Genomic DNA, 14,865 nt, shown 5'->3' on the forward strand with positions numbered 1-14,865 from the left:
ACGAGTTTACTTGCTGTGTCTACACGTGGCCAAGCATACAACCACATGTTGAAGCAGCACGGAATCAATGAATGCATCTTGCACCAAATACTCGTTTATTTGTTCTCCGTGCTGCCATGCCTAACACGTACGCCCTGCTGGCTTGCTTCATAAAGTAGCTTCTTAGGAACTTGCAGATGGTAGAAAGGCAGTTTTCTTGAGGTAGTGCAGTCAGCGAGATTGGATGTGCTTTGAAGTACTTTACCAGGCATGCTGACTCTCGCTTTTGTATAGTGGCCAGTATCCCCGCCTGTCACTCTTCATAGTCGCTCGTCAAAAGGCTCACGCTTCCCCTCCTGTGGAACCGCAGTCGCCGCTTGTCCAAACACTAGGACGCGGATTGTCTTCGGAAGTACACTCGATATTGAATCACTCGATGGACGTGAGTAATCGATGAACAAAGCAAGAAAGCACTTTTGAGCGCGGACACAAAGCTGCGCGTCCCATGAGGCTGTGTTGAGCGGCAACGAACGACGACCATCATCCGCCACTGGATTAAGGTAGGAGAACGCCTCAACACACGGAAAATGCCCAGTCGACGAATGTCGAGTACGATAAGCACACAATAAACGCACACAATATCCATCAACACGATAAACATGCAAGCGCGAGGCACATGTGTTCACACGGGAAGCGGGTTCCTGCAGTAGGCAACATCAAAACTTTATGCAAAACCAACGCGCCAAATATCCCTGCTTTAGAAGCTTTCTTTTTTTTAATATGCGGTTCCACGCGCTTTTTACTCTATGCCAATCCCCATCTTTATGCTTCCGTTTTGCTCAATTCTACAACTGAATCCCGCAGCGTTCAATGTCGTGCTGCGTTCGTCCCAAAATCGTCCCGCATGATGAAAAGAAAATTTGCCTCCAATGCACGCCGTGAAGGTGGTTGGTCAACAAATCTGTGGTGTCGCCTGATCCTATAGACCAATGGGACGTAGCCTTGAACGACTGAGCAATGCGCTACGTGAAATGATAGCCTACAGCAAGGCAATGAAATGCAGTGCGCCAAAACACCGCTATTCGGTAGTGCTAATTATCCGCGGCCTACCCGTAACGTTGTCGCAACAGAAATGAAATCGGCTCCTGGGCGGGTTCTCGTAACGTATAAAAGTCTAGTGGTGTCACTTCCTATTTCGTAGGCTACAGTTGCCGTTTACCGGCACTTGCAGCTTATGTAACCGTAATGATTAACGCTGCGTGACGCTTTGTGCTTCGCATTGTCCTAACGCACATTGTCATCAGTTATGTGTTGTCACAATTGTTTTCTGCTATCCTTTCTTCAAAACGGATACTGAAGTGTGTCTTGGATGCGCAATTCTGATCATGATATGCACTTTTCGCATCAATTCATGAAATATCGCGGGATGGAATCACGGCCGCGGTGGCCGCATTTTCGATGGAGGCGAAAATGCTTGAGGCCCGAGTGCTTAGATTTAGGTGCACATTAAAGAACCCCAGGTGGTCAAAATTTCCGAAGCCCTTCACTACGGCGTCCCTCATAATCATATCGTGGTTCTGGAACGTTAAATCCCAACAATTATTAATTTGTGAAATAGTTTTCTGAATAATTACTGGGGTTTTACGTGCCAGAACCACTACATTGCCACGGGCGCCTCTTTTTGTATTTCTATGCAACTGGCCCGTTACACGTATAACCACTGCCTTGCGCAAACCACGCCCGAATGTCTAAAAACCTTCCAGATTATTTTACAATCTTCTGATAATCTTGAGCGCGCAACGTGAGTAGTAGAGTTTATTCTGGAATTAACCCGCTCTCCAAAGATAACGTTGGGACCTTCAATGCCACAGGTACTAAAGGCCCAAGCGCTTTAGGTTGCTCGACGGCCGACGTCTGTTCTCGCTGCTATCAGTGTACAGCGTGAATAGCTCGTATTTTCATTTGCCGGGCACAAGTTCGCCGAAACAAATAGTTACGTATTTCCAAGTCTTGCTGCAACCTTTGTTGCCGTCGCACCACGTGACAATATGATCATGAGGCATGCCGTAGTGAGCGACTCCGGGCACATTTCGACCACCTGGGGTTCTTTAACGTGGACCTAAATCTAGGTACAAGAGTTTTCTTTGCCTACACCTCAATCTAAGGGGTGTTCTTAACGTGCACCACAATCTAAGTACACGGGTGTTCTTCGCATCGCATATAAGCGTGTGCCAGTACCAGCACTTAAATACGTTGCCAAATGTCTTAGCAAGATAGTTGCAAATTTTCCATCCAGAAATCTGCAGAAATCACTATTCATTGCGAGTTCACACGAGTGTCAACAGGGCATGAAGGCGACAGCGACAGCAAAAAAAAAAAAAAATTGGGGAAGGGCGAATTAAGGGGGAAGGGTGTTTCAGCTCCTGGGAGTCGAGGGGCGAAGCATGCAGTGTGCGCCGGTGTTTTCCAGAGCAAAATCACTGCTAATGGGCAATGAGACACACAAGAGAGATGAAACACAGAGACCCGCAGTCCGCTTTTAGTTAACGTGCACGCTGCGAATCTTTATTGTCCAACTACGCACAAGAGAAATCTCCCACCGGCACTACATTGCAAGTCAAGATCCAGTGCCTATATATAGGTGGCCGGTGAACGGTTGTGTAGCGAGCAGTCGGTTTTTCTTCAATCAAGAAACTCGCTAGCACACGCTGCCTGCGTCGGCGTTGTCTCTCGCGGGCGAGAGCTTGTTATCGTTCCTTGCGAGCTGGTAGTTCAGCGTTCATCGCAGAAAGAGCGTTTCCATAGTCAACGCGCGCCGTTCGCTCTCTCTCGCCACACGGCGAACGCTGAGGCGGTGGCGTGTGCACGCCACGACAGCAGACGACGATGCATGATGCACACCGACACGCCTAGACCCTAAGGTGGTTCGCCCCTAAAACCCACCGAGAGTGTTCATATAACTGCTTCGCAATAATAATAAATATCACAGGGTCCATTTTGCATTCACCTAAGACGACTGGAAGGCGAAAGCCATCTTCCTTTTCTTCACATTCGATGTATTGGGGAGCCTACATGAACGGCCCGTCATGTAGGCTCCCTAGATGTATTTATCCTGCGCCGCCACCCTCCGAAAGCTTTGTGCACCTAGCGTGGTTTCGCACTGCCTTAATGATCAGAGACACCTCACCTGGTTTTGCACTGCCTCTGTGATCAGCTCACCTTTGACCAAGCTACGACTCGCCGCGAGATCGATCTATAGGAGGCAGCACTGTCGCCGCGTTAGTGTGGAGAGGTGGTCGGCGGCGCGTATACAAATGCACACAGCGGCGCTAGTTGTGAGCTGTTTGAGCCGATTGTCGGCGAATAAAATGCGTTGATTGCAGCTTACTGGTAATATATATGCTCTTCAATGCCGAATCGATGCACGAAGATCATCCAACGTTACTATTACTAGTGAGAGAAGCGCAATCTGCCGATGAAACGTATGCTCGCCTTGGGTGACAGTCTGCGCTTACGCACTATACGCCGTTTTTTGTTGTTTTCTCTGCACGTGTTTACCTTGTGTTGTGTGTACTACGCACTGCTGTAGCACGCCTGAACTACTCAAGTGTTTACTTCTTCATTTGTATACCAGCCCCTATTCCTGTGCAATGAGTGCATTAGCACTGTTCGCGCGAATACGCATACGCATGTAAGAGTGTTTAGCACAGAGTTTTCATCGATTGATTACGTGCACGACAGTGATGCAACAAAGGTCAGGTTATTTTATGGAATAAGCTTTTTTTTTCTCAAACTAATCATGTCCGCTGCCTTCCATCAATTTATGACAACTCCACACAAACGCTCAAGATAATATAAAAAAAGGATGAAGTTTTGCGTGACATTATACGACAAATATGTAGGGCATGCCGTCGGAATTAATTTTAAACATCTGGGTTCTTCAAAGCGCATCTAAATCTAAGCACACGGGTGTTTCTGCATAAATATCGGCCAAAGTCAAAATTGCGCGCGGGAACTCCGTTTTATCACTGCCGTGTCATTCCATTGTCTTTTTTTTAGAGACAGTTTGAGTACCGAAGTGCCAGACTTCACTTGATAGAAATATTTCGCTGTAGTGGGACCACGACCGTACAGTAAAAGGACATCTTAAGCACAACTAAAGCTCATCATGAACTACAGTGCCGCAGTTATACACCTAACAACAGCGCGAAAGTGCGTGAGCCTCGCTTTTGTTTACCACCTAGTTGCTAAAACGCGGCATTCACACACTATTTAATGCTCCTTATGTTTCGGACTATGCCAAGCGCACTTTACGACGTGCTTGAACCAGAAAGCAACACCAACACTGAAATGATTCTGCCGAACGAAGGGTACGACACCAATACACAGCCCTCTCCAAAGTCGCACTCACTGATCTTATTACAATGGGCATGCAGCCGAGCAAGCCCATTTGCTTCTGTACACCATGTTAGGTATACGTATGAGCAGTTAAACTCGCGCTAACATAACAGAACAAACCGCCCTTTGAGAACGTGCAGGACGTACGCGCACATGCAAACACGACGTGGCTAGCAGACGCAGGGAGCAATCCACACTAGGCGCGCTTCAACCAGTAGCCGCCAGGCGGCGACTCTGCTCGATCTCGCGGCCAATATCATGTGATGACGGTGTAGGCTTATGCCACAGGAGTGAAGGAACGAGGCGGCTGAATCAGAATCGACACCAGCAGGGAACACAAGCCGTGGCTTCACGTTTCTTCTCTTGAGGTAGTACACTCTCCGGTACACTAAACGCATACTGTGGCGTTAGGTAACATGACGTCACACCAGAATTTGTGACGTCATGATGACTTCAGAACATTTTGCGATCTGTGACATCATGATGACGTCATATGGTGACGTCATCACGTGATGATGACTTTTTGCACCACTCATCCCCGACCCCGCAGGACGCGAGACGCCGCCGACGACGCAGGACGCCGACGGTCGAATGTCGGGTTTAGTGAGGGATATAAGGCTTTCGCCTTAATATATTTTCACTTCGCACCAGCTGGAGCTCGAGTACGCGTTGTCAGAACATGGTGGCCAGTTAAGGCGTGTTTCAGCTCGCAAAATTGAATTTGGCTCTTGTGTTACAAAAGAAAAAAACGTTTGGATACGTATCTGCGACTCGGGAGTGCACAGGGGAATTGAAAGCACTCCGCGTTCAGGATGCTCTGTACCCATCGACAACAGAAATCGGATATCCGATTAGCTGTCTATGTTATTTCTCAAGATTAGGTACGGACTGTGATTGGGGAATATTAACTGCTAGGACTTCGTGATCACGCGAGAAACGATTGCGAAAGTGACAACAATTTATGCTTGCATCCCATCAACTCTGATTTCGAGCACGCTCACGCAGTAATCATTTTTATTGTCGCCACAAGGCTGGTAGCTCTAGTCGTTTTAAGAAACGTCATGAAGCAAGACGCACGAAGAGGCGCATTTCTGCACGAGTGCAAGAAATTTCGTCATCCTGCACGAAATGATTGCTGAAGTTAACAATTTATGCGTTAATCTCAGCAGTTCTGATTTGAAGGTTTCTTTTCTGTACTTATTTACATTTCCACAAAAAAGCTCTTGCATTTAGTGATTTAATTAACAACGTTGGAGTTCTTTTCACACACGCATGACTACTTTTGGCTACTTTTACTGACATTGGCTCTACTTTTTGGCTACACTTTACAATATTTTGGCTATTTTTTGTCTTTTCAAACTTGCAACTCTGATGTTGAACAATGTTCTTGCCGGTATGAGTCCAGAAGATATTGTTAGTTCTAGAATGTGTCGGCTACAAAGCAATAACTTACAAAATATCCTCCAAAGTCCTTTGCGCGGTAGAAGGTATGAAATACTAAACGGCACGCATAGCAAAATAGTTGGAAATGTTCCATGGAAAGAGCCGCAGAAATCACAAGATTCCTTGTGTTGACATGTGTGTTATGGTAAACAATGTTCTCGGCGGAAGAATGTTATATGAAGTGCAGAAGCTGATGTCGTCTCCTGTGTTCAGTGAAACACAAAGCCAGAGCACAATGTCACAGGGAGATCATATTCCTTCGTATTCATATCCATTTCATCTCATATTCATACAGTTCCGTAGGGAAGGATATGGATTTCGCCACCTGGCCGGTTTCCGTAGAACTTATTTGCAATACTCCTGTGTTCAGTCTATGTTTGACTATTCTTGAGTTGAAAAATAAAAGTAACGGCACAATTTACTTTCGCTCCAGCAGTATAAAGGTACTAGTATAAATGTTGATAGAATTTAAAAGGTGCCCTGCAACACTTTTTCAGCATGGTCAGAAAACGCTAGCGATCGGTAGTCGAGGCTACTGAGAACAGGGTTGCCAATGGTGGCTACTTTTCGCCAAATTGGCGAATTTGAGAGGCCCGTGGCGACCTAAAATTATGACTGGCGACATGGCGAATTTTTGGCGATTTTCGGCTTATGTCTCCACTGAGTTATGCAACCTAAGCTCAGTGTCTTCCCAACGATTGAGCGGCAACATTCTCTGTATTTTGCTTGGGTTTTTTCGGTATGTTCGTTATTTCAGGACGGACATACGTATGTTCATACGTATGTTCAGGACGGACATACGCATCATTCGGTATGTCCGTCCTGTAGCTCGTGTGTATCTCCTCAATTCATCTAGATGCAGGAGGTACTGGAAAGTCCCCCAGCGACATTCTAGCAAAATGTAAGTCAGCCTTGCAAACCGCGAGGGGGCAGTGTTTGACTATAAGTTTATGGCTTTAGGTGCTTTAAGCTTATCTAAAGTTTCGCTTCTGAAGGGGCTAGACGACGGGTTGGCCGCCTGTTCCGACCATGTCTTCCGCCAAAGCTGTTCTGAATAGCTTGGTGACTTATTCACTGTTGCAGTAGCCCCATTCAGCTCGTAAAGACTGTTTTGGAAGAGCGAAGAGAGGCGGATACGCGGCTATTCGTGCAATAAAAAAATATTTATTGAGGCATTTTCCACTGTTCTCGGTGAGCGTGTGCAATGAAAACAATTGCTATGTGACGTTTTACACTGTCTACCTGATCATTAATAACGCATCAGATTGCCGCGTGTAGATATAAGTGACTATAAGGAAGGGTCAGTGGCGTCCGGTATCATATTAGTTCACACTGAAAAGGTGTAAGACTCACTAATAATCGGTTCCTGTAAGAATTCTGTCGTGTTACCTTCAATAAACATTTTAATACTTTTAATTCATATAAGGGTACGTAAAGCTGTCTACAAACAACGCTTTCACGGTTTTCGCCCAAGGTTTACCACACTTTTACCTTTGAAACGAGCGGACAGGGATGGAAGGATATCATGAGCGTTTCATTCATCCACCCTTGCGCCACCACGCACATCTTGCGGCTAGTCGGCGAAGTAGCACTATGCACTCCCATGGTGAAGCGGGCGAAACGACTGGCATTGAGAAACGTCAACATAATTTCAGGGTCTTGGATGGTACTGTATTCTACTGGCTATACGTGAGTGGAAACTTTTATTCCTATAGGTATGCCGCACATATCGAGAATGGCGACTTCTTTGGCGACATTTGTAAAAAAATGGCGACTTTTGGCGACTTTTTGCTCTTCGTTTGGCGACATTTACTCGAAAGTCAGTGGCAACCCTGACTGAGAACACGCGAGCCAAACATTATAGCAAAGCAGGTGGCCTAGAATTTACAATGCAAGGTACAGCTTAAAGTCAGCTAGAAGTAGTTCCCTCTTCTCTCGACAAGTGATGCCATAAACACAAATGACTGCGCCATATACCGCGCCAAATAATGTTTCAAACACAAATGACCGAGCCGTAGACCGCGCCAAATTATGTCATAAACACAAATGACTGCACCATATACCGCACCAAATGATGTCATAAACACAAATGACCGCGCCATAGACTGCGCCAAATGATGTCATAAACACAAATGACTGCGCCATATACCGCGCCAAATGATGTCATAAACACAAATGACCGAGCCGTAGACCGCGCCAGATGATGCTATAAACACAAATGACCGCGCCATAAACCCAAAGTCCGTGGCCATTGGCTGATTTGAGCACCGTGAGCTGCATAGTTACGGCGGCCGCCGCGGGATGCCGCCACGTCCCGCGCGAGTGCTCGCGATCACACTGAAAGTTAGCTGTGCGTTCGTAGAAAAGATGAAAAGAAAGTGTTTAAGGTCATCATGACGCGCACTGACAAACGGACGCATCTTTTTGCCCCCTTGTGATTCCCCCCCCCCCCCCGTCATGCGCAGTTTTCAGAGCGCTCGTTGGTATAAAAGGCGAGAGAAAGTGCTTGAAGCGTGCGACCAATCCCTGTAACTCCGGTCGTATTTGACGGATTCTAAAATTTTTTGCGGCAATAAGCTCTTAATAATGAACCCATTCGATGAGTACTTCGAAAAGTGTTGCAAGGCCCCTTTAAACTAATACCTACTGAAAAAGCAGGCGAAGAAATGTAGACCTTAATCTTAATCAAGACGCAGCCACAAATTGGTAGGTCCTGAAGTTTTAAAACTGACTCACGCGCTCACACACACAAACACAGTATACATTTACACAGACAAATCCGTAGCTGCTGCAACACCGATGCGCACGGACACACAGCGAGTAGACTCACAGGAAGGCGACTGCACACGACCACAAGGGCAGGGAGGCGCATAGTTGCACGGCTCTCCACGAGAGCCGCCGCTGGTTGAACATGGCCACGAACAACTGGCCTGAAGACATCCCCAGCTGGGACAACAAGGCGTACAGGGCCAAGTACTCGCTCGACACGATCTCGAACACTGCGCATGCGCGTGTCTATGTATGTATTTACCCGGCTGGTCCATGGAGAGCGGACTACACAGACGCAAAAGTTCAGCTTCGTGTGTGCGTGTGTGTGTGCGTGCGTTTGCGCGTGTGTGAAGCAGGAAAATTGTGACTCCTATGCGGAAGCCTCCAACAACTCATGCGCACATGCGTATTCCGCTGAAATGCATTGAAGGTTTTCATTACATAATACAAGGCTGCTGAATAGCTGCGAGCTGTGGCGGCGCGTAAGGTGTGGTCGAAGCATGAGGTATCAGGCGTTAAAACGAAAAATTTCGCCCGAGCCCACGCACAGTGGGTATCTTGTTATGCGAAGTAGTCTGCGAGGACCTGGCTATGATGCACTGTTTGACTGTGGCCTCCGCGATTAGCTCCGGCAACGCGCAGCAACAGCGCTTTACCGAAGGTAATCGCGGAAGCCACGGTTAGACGCTGAGCCGAGCGGTACAAGGTAGTCCCACGCCTTTTGAAAATCTAATAATTATGCGCGTGTCTCGAGCGTACGTAATACAGGTTACACTGCGACTCCTAAAGTTCTTATTGCTTAACGTAATGTCACCGCTGTGAAGGCAGGCGTCAGTAACATCGAAGAGAAGTGGACGCTGCGTTGCGCATGCGTACATGTCGTATTGAGAGCTCGTCGGTGTGTCGTGGCGGGATAGAGCAACGCTAAACTATAAGATCAGTCAGAGGCATAGTAATATTATTACTGCTGGCGGTATTATATATTATTTATTACATTGCTAGAAGAGTGCCTAGCCAATATTACGTGACAGTAGCCAATAGTAGCCAGTCGTAGCAAACGTAGCCAACACTGGCTGATCAGTGCTTGTATTATTCGAGTAAATAATGCACATGGCATGGAATGTACGTCTGACATTTATGTCGTGTATATTATAATATACCAAGCAAAGGAACGACTGCAGCGGCGTCTCGTCACTTAAGTCGTTGACGCCATGACATACATGACATACATGTCATTCCATCCATACCGCGAGAGGTCGTTTTTCTTCGTCTTCTACGCATGTCAAGCCACGCTCATTCTGACATATTTTAAGTTTACGTAGCTATCACTACGACGACACAACGAAGGCGTGATGTCATTGTGCATTTCGTGTCATGATATAGACGACATGCATGCCACGTTATTAATGTGTATGCTTAAAAAACCGGACGATTTAGAGTAAGATGTACTCTACTACTAAGGGAGAGCGGTAAGCTGTGTTTGTGTTTAGAACAAAACGCGTACAATCTAGAGTGCTATGCATTTTATACCATGGGAGAGCTGTACGTGCATGTCCCTGTTTTAAGTACTTGGATAACAATGGTGTGTTCAGAAAAATAGAGATTATTTAGAGTGCCGTGCACCTTACTGCTAAAGAGCGGTAAGCTGTCCAACCGCCGGTGCATCGTTGTGTTTAGAAAAAGAACTTTAGGCTACCTTAATGATCCATTTAAATGTCTCTCATGGCGCTATAGCCCCTAGGGTTTGTTGAATTTTTACTCACTTTTATTCACTTAGAGCACGCATCTGCAACGCCGCGAGCGCGGAGCGTTGGCGTCGCGAGGCGAGAGGGGGGAGGGGGGGCGGGGGGACTAGAGCACGCATCTGCAACGCAGCGAGCGCCTCCGCGCCATCTAAGGATCTCTCTGAGAACTAGAGGTGGCTACGACAGCGCCATCTAGTGAACACTCGAAGAACTAGAAGTGGCTACCTCCTCCTCCTCCTCCTACTACTACTACTACTACAGAGGAGGGACAGACCCACACCCAAAGGACCTTCGCCCCTAAAAAACCAGATTAGTCTTGAGAATCGTCCAGTTTCACTGTTTCAAGCCTTGCGCGGCTTAGTGCAAGCTTCGCCATTTTTTTTGTATCTCTCTCTCTCTCTCTCTGTGTAGTCGGTCTCTCGCGATTTATCTTTTTATCTGTTTCTGCGTTGCTTTCGAACTCTTTCTCTTTCTGTCTATTTATTTCTCCGTCTTTCTGTCTTAAGTGCGGAGCATTTTAGGGGCCCGGCCTGTCGTATGCTGCCGTAGCTTGGTGTAACGTAGGCAAAACCACGAATGGCATAGCCACCTGTAGCATATTGAGCGCGCGCCCGCACCAAGGAGAAGTCTACTTCCTCTTCTTCTTTGAGCGCCTTGATGATGATAAGTGCGGAGAACTTTAGGGGCTTGGGCTGTCGTATGCTTTCGTATGCTGTCGTCGCTTGGCGTAACGCAGGCAAAACCACGTATAAAAATAGAAAAGAAGAAGAAGCAAGAGAAAAATAGAAAGAGAGAGAAACAAAGGGGAAAATATGAAGAAACATAGAAAGAGCAAGAAAGGGGGAAAATAGACAAAGACACAATCGAAATAGAGAAAGAAAAGGAAAAGAATGAAAAAAGATAAAAAGAAAGAAACAGAGGAGGAAAGAAAGAGAAAACCGAAGAGAAGCAAAGAAAGCTGCCCAGCTCCGCACTTACTTCAGGCTTGGCACCCCTAGTGCGGAGCTGCCTTGATTTTTTTCTCTTTCTTCCCTTTCTCTCTTTTTTCCCTTTCTCGTCTATTTTAAATCTTTGGTTCTCTATCCCTCTCTCTGTGTAGTCGGTCTCTCGCCTTCTATCTTTTTCTCTGCTTCTTCCCTTTCTTTATATCCATTTCTCGCGTTCTACTTCTCTCCCTTTCTCTCTGTACTCGTTCTCCCATCCTTCTTTCCCTCCTCGTAACCCTCATATCTCTCCTCCTCACCCCCACTTCCCTTTCCACCACCTTGCTGTGCTGTACTATAGAAGGCTATGCTCTGCTCTGCCAGTGTGCCTGATAGACGAGTGGTTAGGACGTGCGTCTTCAGATCGCGGGTACGCGGGTTCGAATCTCGCCTCGGCAAAAAAGAATTTTTCTGCCAAGAATTTCACTCTTTCTCTTTTGTCTATTACTCTCTCTCTTTCTCTCTGCACTGGTTCTATCGCCCATGAACTTGTTGCATCATTCGCCGAAGAAATCTGCGCACGTATTCTGGTAGCGAAGCAGAAGACGAAGACGAAGAAGAAGAGGTCGACTATGGCACATGCTGGTTCGTGATGATGATTATCTTCTACCAACGACACACGGCAGACCTCCACCTTAAGAGCTCTGCTGTAAAAGCATAACATTGCTAGGTTCTGGAGCTATAAAAAAGGAGAGCGACTCATCGTATCACGTACTCAGTAAATCATGCCATCAACTTGTATGTGCTTTCAGACAAAATGGATACGGTTTAGAGCACTATGTGCTCTACTGTGGGAGAGCTGTGAGCTGTCCCAAATATGACAAACTAAATGACCAGCTGAGTTGCGAATTGGACATGCTGTATTACATTTTCGACAAAACCTACGTTCAGAAAAAAATTATTATATCACAGATGGTTAACATCAATAACAATGCAAAAGAATTCATGCCAAGAACTGTATTGGAGCAACACGCATACTCCTATACGACATGCTTGCTCATCTAGCTGAACTTGGAACTATTCTCTGACCCTTGACGCTTGTTTTGTCGAGGCATAACAGTTGGTAACAGGCGAAAAATTTAAGAAATGAACACTTCACTTCACTTTTACCCACAGCGCACTGATTTTAATTAAGCGTACACGTACGAACATTCGAACAGCCACAATGCGAATTGTGATATGCAAATAACGAAATGCACACGATGGTGTTACGGCGCAGGCGGCAACACATACAACCTGCCTTTAAGCAACGCCTCTTTAGGTGACCAAGGAATGCTTCGCATTTACCCCCGTATTCAGAAACGCTCGTTGACTTGAACGTGACTTGCCACCGCCTCAAGGCAGCGCGCTTCAAACGCGTTTGTGTTGCCTTGGCACCGCCTAAAGGCAGCGCGTTCGAAACGCGTTGAAGGCGGTGCTAAGTGAAGTACAAGTCAAGGAGCGTTTCTGAATACGGGGGTTAGGACATCAAGGAGCAACGCCACAAATGCAAGAACAACAATATCTGTTTGCCCACTCACTGAGCAGGAGGCTGGTGATATAGAGGACAGCAAGACAGAGTCCCAAGAGAAAGCGGCACAGCATGAACAGGACAAGCGAGTAGGCGAGATAGAGGGCCAACGAGCACATGGACGACGCCACCACGCCAGCCAGAATTAGAGGGCGCCGACCGGTCCTGCGAATAACGACTTCTCATCGACTGCGCATAACGCTGTTTCCTTTTGCAGGAGATAGAGAACGTGACCTTAAAATGCTAAGGAAATAATGAGACACATATGACAGCGTGTGGTGTTAGCCAGGTTGTTCCTTTTTATAATGTATGTATGTATATATGTATGTATGTATGTATGTATGAATGTACCTATGCATGCATGTATGTATGTATGTATGTATGTATGTATGTATGTATGTATGTATGTATGTATGTATGTATGTATGTATGTATGTATGTATGTATGTATGTATGTATGTATGTATGTATGTATGTATGTATAACCCCGTACGAGGGCGAAATTTCGTGCTCACGCACAAGCCTAAAGTTTTCACGCAGCTTCATACGGCTGAATATTTAGGCTTATCCTGTGTCGCCAGGGATGCGTTAACTCGAGATCGCTGCAATGACGCACGAACGCTGACGCCATAACGCAAGGCGTTCTTCACTTTCCGGCGAAGCTAAGGTATAGCATTCAGAAGATTGCGATGCGATTGCTCAAGCTTCTACGTGATTGCTTATTCTGAGCAGCTAATTTATTACTTTAAGCTTTGCCATTCTTGTCCATATAAAATGTTCTTTGAAGTAAGGCCTTTCATACACGGCGTCACGTGAATCTCTCTGAGGAGACATAGATGGGCTGGAAGGTTGGCCACTATCGTTCTAGAGGACACGCATCTGTTGGCACACGGGCGAACACAATGACCCAGAAGTGAGCGCTGCGTTTGTGTAGCATTGTTGTCAAAACATTCTAGAGTCGTTTCTTGAACTCAGGGCGACACACTCCATATTACATGAATGACTATATGAGTGAGACCTATAGATTACAAGTTCATTAAGCTCCCCTAGACGTTTTGTAGCGTTAGCTACACTGGCCTAGCCAAGCCAGTTTCGCGTGGCTCCTCAAGGGCCGTGCTGCGCATGCGCGAGGATCAGTGATGTCACGCACTGGAGCCCGCACCTCCCGCGCACTCCGCCGCTGCCGCGCGCGACTCGCTGCCGCTGGTCTGCGCTTTCCAGAGGAGTGACGTCGTAGCCGAGGTAGACGTACTGGCGCCAGCGTGCACGCAGCTATTCGCCTTCGCTGTGCAGTCGCCGTCTGACACTGCGCTGGAGCCGCTTGATAGCGCCTCTGACTGACGTTTGCCAGTGTGGTTTAGCCATGGAGAAGGAGAGCGCCAATGCTGCTCAACGGCGCAAAAGAGCGGAGAAGCTTTACTCATCGGATGCCGAAGTAGTTGCCTGGCAAAATAAATATACATGTGCCGCATAGTATGTATACCATGTGTGTGTCATTGGAGCAGCAGTAAGCATGACAATCAAGCTAATCCTAGAGAATCAGGAAAGCTAAGAACAATCAGCTGAACCTTTGCTGGCATAGCTGAGCTAAGCCACTGCAACGTTTTGTTGTGGCTTCCAGAACAGCACATATCCTGCGCACGGGTGGTGTCGTCTCAACAGCCACTTTATCTAGCATTATTGTGTGTCTCGCATACTTTGACCAAAATAAGAAAGCTTTTGCTTAATCTCCTATGACCAAGATATCGGCGAGTTTGGCAGAGCTCTCCGCCAGCAGCCCAGCTCCGAACAATCCAGCTTGCTTCCGTAAGTTGCACGACTCGCAACCGTAGCAGTGTGCTTGACAGGGGTGGTTGGTGCATTAAGAACGGGATTGCTTTTGTTGGGCGTCCGCAGCAGCACTGAAGATACAGGCTGCTATTGTAAATGGCTGGTAGCCCGCGTGCCCACAGCTGATATGGTCGCCCAATTAAAACTGTTAAGTTTGAGGCTGGCATTCTTCGTCTATCAAATAGCACTGTGGATGTATTTCTTCTGA

This window comes from Rhipicephalus sanguineus, chromosome 6 (assembly GCF_013339695.2).
Source record: "Rhipicephalus sanguineus isolate Rsan-2018 chromosome 6, BIME_Rsan_1.4, whole genome shotgun sequence".
Classification (NCBI taxonomy): Eukaryota; Metazoa; Arthropoda; class Arachnida; order Ixodida; family Ixodidae; genus Rhipicephalus; species Rhipicephalus sanguineus.